This window comes from Ictidomys tridecemlineatus, chromosome 4 (genome assembly GCF_052094955.1).
Source record: "Ictidomys tridecemlineatus isolate mIctTri1 chromosome 4, mIctTri1.hap1, whole genome shotgun sequence".
Taxonomy (NCBI): Eukaryota; Metazoa; Chordata; class Mammalia; order Rodentia; family Sciuridae; genus Ictidomys; species Ictidomys tridecemlineatus.
Window position 1 is genome coordinate 21,918,187 of NC_135480.1, and position 10,497 is coordinate 21,928,683.

Here is a 10,497-nt window from a genome sequence, read left to right on the forward strand (position 1 = left end):
TTCCTGTGTGGTTTTCCCTGTGAGATCAAAAGGAACTAATTAACTTTTCTATAAGGTAAACAAAACTTTAACTTGAAATATCCCCACGAAGAATGTGGGAAGTGCGCTTTGGTGAGCCAGGGGGGAGGGGGAGGGGGAGGAGGGGAGGGGAGGGGGTCGCAGGAGGGGGAAGAGCCTTTCATTTTAGATTCAGACCGGCTCCCGTTCAGAAGGTGCTGGAGACTCCTCGCCTGCTCTCTGTCTTTTTTTTTTCCTCCCCCATTACTAAAATGATATTTAAATCAAAGGCAGAAATGTGGCCAAGTTCAAATCCCTCGTTAGATTAATAGGGCATTGTTCTGTTCATAGCAAATGCGGTTCTTCTCAAAGCCCCTTTAAGAAGGTCTGGGTGTGTGTGGAGCATGCGGGGAAGAGTGTGGGAAAGGGAAAGATCTGGAAAACCGGCCATGGCCTGAGTGGGAGGGGGACCGGGAGAGGATCTTCCAGAGGACACAGGCAGCTGCCCCACCCCCAGCCTGAAGGAATTGGGGTCAAGGGACCAGCCCCCCAGCGCCATTTCCCCAGGACCGGGCTCACTGTCTCAGGTTTCTGGGACAAACACAGGAGGCTCCGGGTCGGGTGGTGAGGTCCTGGGGCTGTGCCCCTCTGGGGTGCTGACCCTGGGCTGAGCAGAGCCCTGAGGAGCCCCTGCCCGCCCCTCCCGGGAGGAGCAGCTGCAGCCGACCAGGGCTGGTCCCCTCCCGGGACAGGGAGTCCTTGGCCTGTTCAGCAGGCCAGCAGGCTGGGGCCGGGCCCCCTGGCTGGGCCTCCTCTTTGCCCTTGCCAGGGTAGAGACAGGCGGCCAGAGAGGAGGACAGAGATGGGAGGAGGAGGCCATGCCGGAAGAGCCAGGGCTCAGCAAGGCCGGACACTGTCCACACCTCCAGACACCCTGTCTACACCACCGCCCTCCGCCCCAGGGCTCTGGTATCCCCTGCTCAGACCCACACAGGGACACCCCAGGGCTCAGGGGCACTCCCACATTCTCAAAGCCCCCTGCCGAGAACAGTGACTCTTGTGATTAACTTTTATCAGGGGACCCCATCAGGCTCTGTGACATTAGAGCTTGACAGCACGCACATCAGGAGGGCTACTCCCCGCTTCTGACAGAAGAGGAGGCTGAGGCAGAGAGCAAAGGAGCTGCCCAAGGCACCCAGTTCCTTACCCACAAGCCACCAAGCCACCAGGTTACTAAGCACCAGGCCACCAAGCAGGAATGGGGACCCGAGTGTGAGCTCCCTGGGCCAGCCCAGCCCTCCCCAGGGCACAGGCTGAGCCACGGCTATGGCCTGTCCTATCCACATCCGTCCTGGGGTATGGGTCGATGCTATCACTGGGGACCCCCTTGAGGGGCACTGATTTACTTATCCAGCACCCAAGTTTGCAGATATGTCATTTCATGTCATCCGGCAGGGACTAGAACCACCCCTGCAAACCTCCGTCTTACTCCCAACAGCACCCAGGAAGCTCTCCTGGAGAGGGCAGGGACCCCTGGGCTTGAGGGTTTCGGGGTGCATTGCCCGAGGCCCAGCCTGTCTCTGGTGAAACCCTTGCAGGAGACCAGAGCCGACTCTGTCCTCTCTGGTGGCATGGGAGGGTGCAAAAGACGCAAATGAAACCAAAATTTGAATGCCCCAGACCGATCCCTTTTGCTTTGGAGAATAAATAAATCCTCCCAAAAAGAGAAGAGGGGCAGGGAAACGAGTCTTATGCCAGATTCAGTGGCAAAACCAGCAGTGATTTTTCCTAAGGCCCAGTGTGGGACGTGGGTCAGACCAATGTTTCCACATCCTGGCTGTGTGACCTTGAGCAAGTTCCTTTACCTCTCTGAATTTGTTTCTTCATCTGTTAATTTTCTTCATGCCAGTTGCCTACAGTGGGCTAAATTGTGTCTAGTCCCTGGTGATCAGTCTTCCCAGAGGTCATAGAAAGATTGTTCCTTTCTCTTGCCCTCTCCAACCCTTAACTGCCTCCTGTATCTAAAACCAATTCCTGTGTTTTTTTAATTTTCATCTTGTCTAAAATGTTGAGTTGTTGTAGGGAGTGTCCCTGACTGGAGGCCATTATGACAGCCAAAGAGAACTCCTTCTGAGTTGGCTCTCTGGCCAAATCCTGCCCCTGGCTGATGGTTGGCCCTGCATCTTCCCCCAAAGCCTGGCTGTGGCTTTAGACGGGAGAGGAGACTCCTCACTGGGGAAGAAACTCTGTGCTCAGCTCCGTGGCGCTCGGGCCTCTAAGCTGGCCAAGTGCCCGTGGTTGAGAGTTGCTGGCCGATTCCTGGGGATTCAGGTCTAGGAGGAGCCGAGCCCCGCCCCCACCAGGGGCAGGGCCTGTGACAGGAGGCCAGGAGCTGCTTTACTGCTCACCCGGGGGTGCACACCCCCCAGACCCCTGCCCCCTTCTAACCTCCCTGTTCCCAGGATTCTCCCGAGGGCCTCCTGCGGGCAGGTCTGTGCTGGGCCTCTGGAGTCCCTCAGGGACCCCAGGGCGCACCCACCACTGCAGTCTGCGGGGGAGACCCCAGTACGGGGCCCCGGGACTCCACTGGCCCTGGCCTGGGCCACCAAGGAGGAGTCCATCAGGGCGGAGGCGGGAGCACTCAGGACAGGTGGACGTGCTCCTAGGGTTCCCAGGAGGAGATGGCGATGGGGGAAGAGGGACCAGATGCCCCTCTTCCTGAAAGCTACTTCACCAAGAGGAATGCTGTGGTTGGGATGTGACCCCAGGGTTCGTGTGTGGGCAGGATCCTCAAGGTCATGTGCTCAGGGTATTTAGAGGTGGGACCTTTGGAACCCTGAAGAGTAGATGAGGTCATGAGGGTGGGACCCCGATGGTGGCATTAGGGGCGGGTGGCGGATAGGAACTGGCAAGCTTCCTGCAACCCGCCCTCACATTAAGATGCACAGGAAAGCCCCGCCCTGAAGCCCGCAGAGGCCAGGTCCAGCCTCTTGGACTTCCTGGCCTCCAGAACAGGCCATCCGAGCGAGGGAGGCTAGTGACCAGCCCAGGAGCCTCCAGCTCAGATGGGAGAAGTCCCCGTGGGTTTCCTACGGTCGCCCCACAGGTCCACAGGCGGCATGGCTTGAACAACCGAGATGTACCCTCTGGGTCCTGGAAGCCAAGGGACAACGTTCTCTCCCCAAAGACTCTGGGCAGAGACCCCTGCCACTCTGCCTCGCTTCTGGCCCTTGCTGGAACCCAGGGCCCCCTCGGCTCCCGGATGCACCCACAGGGCCCCCCCTGCGTGCCCAGGTCCTCAGTTTCCTCTCCTGGGAAGGATGCCATCCACCGGACTCCAGCCCCCTCCGACCCAGGACGACATCGAACCAGTCACCTCTGCGAAGCTCTGTTTCCAGGGAGAGTCACAGTCGCGAGTTCCAAGACATGTCACTGCTCACGGCAGGTGGCTGGGACTGGGACCAGGCCTGAGTGACACCACCAGAACAGCCCAGGCCCCAGCCGCACTGGCGAGGTGCGGGCATGGCGGTGCCCTCGAGCCACCCCCCCATGTCCAGGTCAGATGCCACCGAGAGGAACACAAGCCACTGGGGAGAGGGGACAGGGAGAGTCACCAGACCTTGGTGGCCCCTGAAGCAGGGGCATCTTCTGTGACTTCTGCCACCACATTAGCCTCCGTGTGCTGCCCCCCAGGTCCCAGGAGGCCACCTCCCTCTCCACCAGCCCCCCTTCTCCTTCCAGCTGCTCCTCGCCACCCCAGGGGCTAGCTCCCCGCTGCTCAGGACTGTGCCCAGGGAGCTGCCCACGAGGCCCGAGGACTCCTGGGCCCGGGGAGTCAGAGTGACAGGTGGGGGACCCCAAGTGCACCTGAGCTCACCCCGGAAAGCTCGCAGCTCCAGCTTCTCTGCCATGAAGGAAAGCAGAGGGCGGAAGCCAGGCAGCTGTCTCCCCGGGAAGCCCCAGGACTCTCCTGGGGTCCCCCTGTCGGGGTCAGCCGCTGGCCCGCAGAGGGGCCAGTCCTACACCTGTTGCTCTGGTCGTCTTGGCACCACCACATTTATGATCAGTATCCCCTCCCACGCAGGTGGCTGGGCTGGGGCCTGGCCCCTGGGGCTGGCCTTTACCACCTGGGTGACCTTCAACTTCTCAGCCTCTGTTTTCTCTTCTGAGAAATGGGCACAGGGAGTAGCATCACCCTCCTGCGGTGGAGGAAATCAGGCCAGTCCGGCATACACGCCCAGCACAATATCAGGCGCACCCCTCCGTCAGCCGGCCCCCTCCTGCGTCACTGTCACCTGAAGGTGTTATTCCTGGCAATGACCTGCAGCGGCGGGGTGGTGAGCCGCACTCTAGCTCCTAGGCTGTCCCGGGAGGTGGAACTCTTCTTGCAGCTTAGATACGGTGTTGACAGAGTCCAGACCCAGGGACTCCCCGCCCTGTGCCCAGGGAGCCCTGGACGTGGGCCTTGGGGTGGACCTGCCCCTTTACAGCTGCGGTCTGGAGGGAAGGAGACCGTGGCTTTTATCATCTGTCACTGTCCTGTCACTGGCCTGGGCCCCCTTTCCTCTTCTGTGAAATGGGGTGATGGTTCAGAGGCCCCAGTGGACGCTGAGAGCCTGGCCCATGGCAGAAGCCCCGTCAACGCTGGCGGGTGTCCCCATCTGGGATCCATGGGTCTTCGGAGGGTCACGGGGGGAAGCAGCGGGCAGTGGCCTCTGGGGAGCAGAGTGCTGGCTGGGGGTGAAGGGTGACTGTCCCACCTCTCCGCAGCCCCTCGTAGCTCGGGTCTGTCACAGGGGTCAGTGCAGAGTGCACAACGGGGTGTCCTGGCGGGGACCTGGCCCTGTCCTTGACCTGGGCTGGGTCTCTGGAAGGGCCTGGAGGACCGTGGGCGGAGGAGCGGGCAGCGGCGAGCGCTCATAAATTCATGGCCGAGTGATTTACAGCGGCGAGCGCCGCGCCTCCCGCCTGCCCGTGTGAGAGGTTAATAGGGAGGTCAGGGGCTGATTTACGGGCCGCTCCTGGGCCGCGGAGGGAAGGGAGGCCAGGCCAGGGGGAGAGGGTGGGCAGGAGGAGGGTCCCCAGGAGAAATGTGCTGAGGGACGGGGAGGGATCGCCAAGGGGACAGGGGGGTAATGCCACCCTTGTCCTGCAGGCCCCTGATGGGGGACCCGCCACTCAGGGCCGAGTGGGGACCTTCGACCTGGTTCCGGGGTCTGCCCGTCAGCGCCAGCGAGCAGCCAGGCTTGGCAAGTGCACCCCGGAGGCCAGAGAGTGAAAGGGACCCCAGCTTCACCGTCCAGGGCGTATCAGGGTCTGGGGCCACCAGGCGAGGGGTAGACAGAGGCGCGGAGCCAGCCTCACACTGGCTCCACTCCTGTGGCTCTCGGGGCCATGGCAGGACAGTGGCGCTTCTGTGTCCCCAGGCAGACCCGCACCAGGACACGGGCTGTGACTTCTGGCCTGTGCAGGGCGAGATGCAGGGGTTGGATCCAAGGGGACACCAGGGCAGCCTTTCAAAGTTGACACCAAAAGGGCGATGATCAGCCATTGTCCACTCCGTCTGTGGCACTGGACGCTGGCTGGCCTCCTGGGAATCGGACTTTGTTAAATTCACAGATTAAACCAGTGGAGATTAAGGTTGAGAGAGAGGGTTTTGTGATGATCCGATAAGTAACAAGTGGCCCCACTGTCCCAAAGGCCAGACCCAGCATTCCCTAAGGGCCCAGGCCAGGAAGGATGGTGTGATGGGGGTGGGGGTAGGAAGAGGCGAAGGCCCCAAGCATCCGTCCCAGAGCACTTTCCCACCCACCAGCCCAGCTCCTGGGAACTCCAAGGGAGCTGGGCTCAGAGAGGCCAAGGTGCTTGCCCAAGGAGGCACAGCAGGTATGTGAGCAGAACACTCCCACCCAAGCCCATCACCCCTTGTCTGGCTCTCTCCTTCTATGCTTCAAGCCAAATGATTCCAAGAAGGGCCAGTCTATACCTCTCTCCCTGGTGCTCCCACACCCTCCTCCACCTACATATAAATGCTGGTTCTCCAAAGGAGGAGTTGGGGGCGTTGTCCCTGATCCCAATGTGCCCTGAGGGAAGGCTGTCCCCAGTGGGCTGGGCAGGGGGAAGGACAGGCTGTTGGCACCTCTGCACCACACACACACACACACACACACACACACGCATGCACACATGCACACACACACACACACGCATGCACACATGCACACATGCACACACACACACGCACACACATGCACACATGCACACACGCACACGCTGGATTCTGTTAGAGCAACCTCCTGCATGCTTGGGAACACACACATGTGCAGACACGTGCAGATGTGCAGAGAACACACGTGTGCACAAGCCAACCACCGAGCACCAGGCCAACTTGTAGCCTCCACAGGCACAGAGCCACCGTCCCAGAGACAGCAGCCCCCACCCAGAAGTCACTTAAAATGCCATTAAAATGTTCCTTGTGGACTCTCGACCTGTGACACCAAGAAGCGCCTCAAAGGGCCCCGTCCAGGGCCCTCAGCTCCCCAGCCCCAGGAGGGCAGCTTCCCGCCCCCAGGCCTCCTTCCCTCCCCTGCAGAACCTGCAGCCCCGGCCCTGCCCTGCCCTGCCTGCCCAGTTCCCCCATGAGCTCCGAAGCCTCTCCTGTCAAGGCAGCCACCTCTCCTACACTCTCTACCTCCCTGTCACCAGGATGCCTTCAGGACTGGACGGACTCCGTCAAAATTCGGGAAGATCAAACAAATGGAAATTAAGGTTGGGGAGAAAGCGTGAGAGGGTGTGTACACTTTGCCTTAGTATCTTACACACACACACACACACACACACACACACACACACACACACAGAGGATCTTGCCAATGTCCTCAGAAGATGATCTTCTAGCAGCCTTGCCACATTCTGGCCTTCAGCGGCAACCGTGCCCACACCCCTTCCTTCTGCCCACCAGTCTTCCTGGCCTGGCGTCTGCCACACTCTTCCTGGCTGTGTCAGCCCAAACCCGTCACTCCAGTTCCTCCGAAGGCAACGCACCTATTTTTTTTTTTTTTTAAAGAGAGAGTGAGAGAGGGGGACAGAGAGAGAGAGAGAGAATTTTAACATTTATTTATTTTTTCTTAGTTCTCGGCGGACACAACATCTTTGTTGGTATGTGGTGCTGCTGGGGATCGAACCCGGGCCGCACGCATGCTAGGCGAGCCGCTACCGCTTGAGCCACATCCCAGCCCCCGGCAACGCACCTATTAAGCCAGCTCTGTCTCTGCCTTGCGTGTGACTTTAGTGCCCGGCCTCTCTGAGCTTTCTCCCTTCATTATAAAATGCTGTCGGATGACGGCGCTGTGAATGTTTGGGAAATACTTCTTCAGGCATAAGAAGGGCTGCCCGCTTCCACTTTTATTCACTGTTTGTTTGTCTGGGTTTTTTTCTTTCTTGTTTTTTTTTTTTAATTTAAGGTACGAGGTCTTGCCTTGTTGCCCAGGCTGGCCTCCTGAGGAGTGGACCCCAGGCATGCGACCATGGCAGCCACAGTGTCCGTCCTGAGAGGCCTCCTGCCTCAGGACATTCCCCGTAAGGGACGCCAGGTGGCCAGGTGCTGGGGGAACCGGAGACCAGACTCCCGTTGGGGTCCCAGCTCTGCCTTGGCTGACGGCTGCCCTCGGTCAAGCCCCGCAGCCCTGCTCTGCTTCAGCCGCTGGTCCGTAAACCAGGGGCCCCCACGACCCTCCCAGGGGACCACCAGGACAGTAACCATTGTTCAGAGGGAAAATGACCATTTCCTGAGCAGCGTCGGGTCCCCAGCCCTTCTCCAGGCCCAGAGCCAGAGCACGGATCGGGGGGAGACGGACAGCGGACCCACGGCGGCTGGCGCTGTTCTGGGACATCAGAGCCAAGTGGGAGCCTGCAGGTCCCTGGGGACGGAGGACCTTGCCCTGGGTGGCCCTGAAGTGGAGCCTAGGGATGAGGCCAGGATTGGCCGGCTCCTGAGGAGCGGCAGCCAGTGGTGCCCTTGGTCTTGAGCGCTGTGGGGATGGCGCTCGGTCAGGCCGGGCTGCGCCAGGGACCTTCTCGCTGGTCTTGCAGGCCACCCTTTGGTGTCCTGGGGATGGCGCAGCCCTTGCCTGGGCCGCCATGCTGCTTCTGGAAGCTTCCACGCAGCTCCTCCCCCGGCCCCATCAGGCTTTCATTTCCGAGGGCAGGACCGGCTGAGGCTGAGCGCCAGCGCCCCGCTGCCGGCCTGGACCGCACATCAGAGACCAGGACCATTTGCCGCAGGTTTCACGGGGTGTAAAGTGCTCAGCACCCATTAAAGCAAGAGGGGCTGCGGGGCGGGGCCTGGGATCCTGCCCAAAAGGCTCAGAAACACTTAGAAGGAGCCAAGACGGGCCCTGATCCGGCTTTGCCCTGGAACTGTTTATCTCAGCTTTAAAATGCCACGGGCCAGGCTGAGAGCTTGTAAAAGGGAAAATGCATATTGTCCTCATGCAGCGAGGAGTGGGGTGGCCTCCCTGAGCGCTTCCTGCCAGTCCACCCACCAGGGCGGGCACGGGGGCATCAGATACAGGCTCTGCTCGTCAGACACTTGGGGAAACAGGGACAAGGAAAACATTTAGGAGGGCCTACCATGCATCAGGACTTCCCATCGTCACCTTCAATCTCACAACAATGCACCAAGGCCAGCATTATCAGCCACCTTTATCCATGAAGAAAACAGAGGCCCAGAGAAGCTAAGTAACTCACCTGAGGTTGCAGAGGCAGGATTCGAACTCCTAATGGAAGAATGGGTTTCCTCCACAGAGAAGGCAAACTAAGTCAGCTTGAGGAAGGTTGCTTCTCTTCTTAGGGGAAAGACATTAGGATGAAGATTGGGAGGGAGGGGAGTCCCCACCAACCAGCAGACCATGCCCAGGGAAGACGGAGGGACAGGTGGACAGCCAGGTCTCCTGCTGTCCTCCACTGTGACAGTGGAGCACCCACAAACTTTCTCAAATAACTCCCCCAACCCGCCCCAGACCCGATGACTACAGTTGTCCCCAACTGTATGCAGGAGAAAACTGAGGTCTCATGCCAGTAAGTGGCAGAGCCCAAGTCATACTGACTCCAAAGTCTGGCTGCCCCCCGACCCGTGCCACTCACGACCACCATCCCTGCATCTGAGGCACGCTGCAGTTTATAGCATATTTTCCACTCATTATCTCCGCTCATAATTGGAGCAAGCCTTGGGGAGAGAGCATCCCCAGAAACCAGGCTTGGATCAGTGGCCCCGGGAGACATGCAGGGCTGGCAGTCCCCAGGAAGGGGGGCTGGTGGTGGCTGGGTGCTGGGGGTCTCTGCTAAGGGATGGGGAAACCAAGGCTTGGCCAACCATCAAGGCCCAGGGCCCTCAGCCAAACTTCCAGAAAGTGGTGCTCACAGCGTTGGCAGCTGGGAGTGGATCCCGCCTTTCCATCCTACCCGAGGCAGGGGAATGGATCGGATGACCTCAATGACCTCTCTTAAGACTATGGCACCCGTCAGGGGCAGGCGTGGTGAAGCCGGTTTCTGTCTGATTTTGAACGATTCCAATCCTTTTTCAAAGAGGACACTAAGCACTAACAAAATAGCTGCTCCTGCAGAGGGAAATGGAACCTTCTAGACAGTTCTCCTCTTCCTTCCTTCCTTGGTGCATTCACTCAACATTCCCAGCTGCGCCCACCGCAGCTCAGCACTGAGAGGTGATGAGAGGGGAGAATAAATGCCATCGGGCAGGGCCACCTCACTGCAGAGGAGTTGGGTGTGGGAAAGCGGCTAGAAGATGCGGCTGGAGCCGGGAGAGGCGGGCAGGGGAGGCGGACTGCGCAGCGTGGGCAGGGGACACATTCCAGGAGCCCTCTGGGGACCCGTATCTGCAGGACCTCGTGGGTGCCTCACCAGGCCACTTCCCAGGGCGGAGGCCGCCTCCTGATAAGGTGCCACCATTTCCCTCCTTCCTTTCCAAGCCTTGGCTCCCCAATTTGTGGGGATTTTATTAAAAACACACAGTTAATGGCTCGGGAGGAGGAGGCACAGTCCCCGTCTTTTCCTCCCTGCTCCTCCCCACCCGGAGCCCCCACTCTGGCTGGAATGCAGCCATCAAAATAAACATTAAATGCTAAATGCCAAAGCTGAGTTATTACTTGTGAGGGTGCTGGGAGAAAAATTTATAGCAACATTACAGTGTTTTGTTAAAAAATCTCTTAATGCACCAAAATGGGAAGGTGTGTGTGTTTTTTATTAAAATGTTACACTCTATAAATCCGATCCGCAGGAAGGACACAGGTGGCGACCCGGGGACTCAACTGAGGAAGCTGTCACTTCTATCTTTGGAGCGGTCTCTGTTCCTTGGCTCTGGAAGAAGTTGCGTCTCCCTGTCCCAGTCCCTCCCCTCCTCCACACCTCTCCCCTTCCCTGGGGGGGGGGAGATTGGATTCTCCCTCACGGCCCCAGAGAAGAAGCCACAAAGGGGTGGGACCA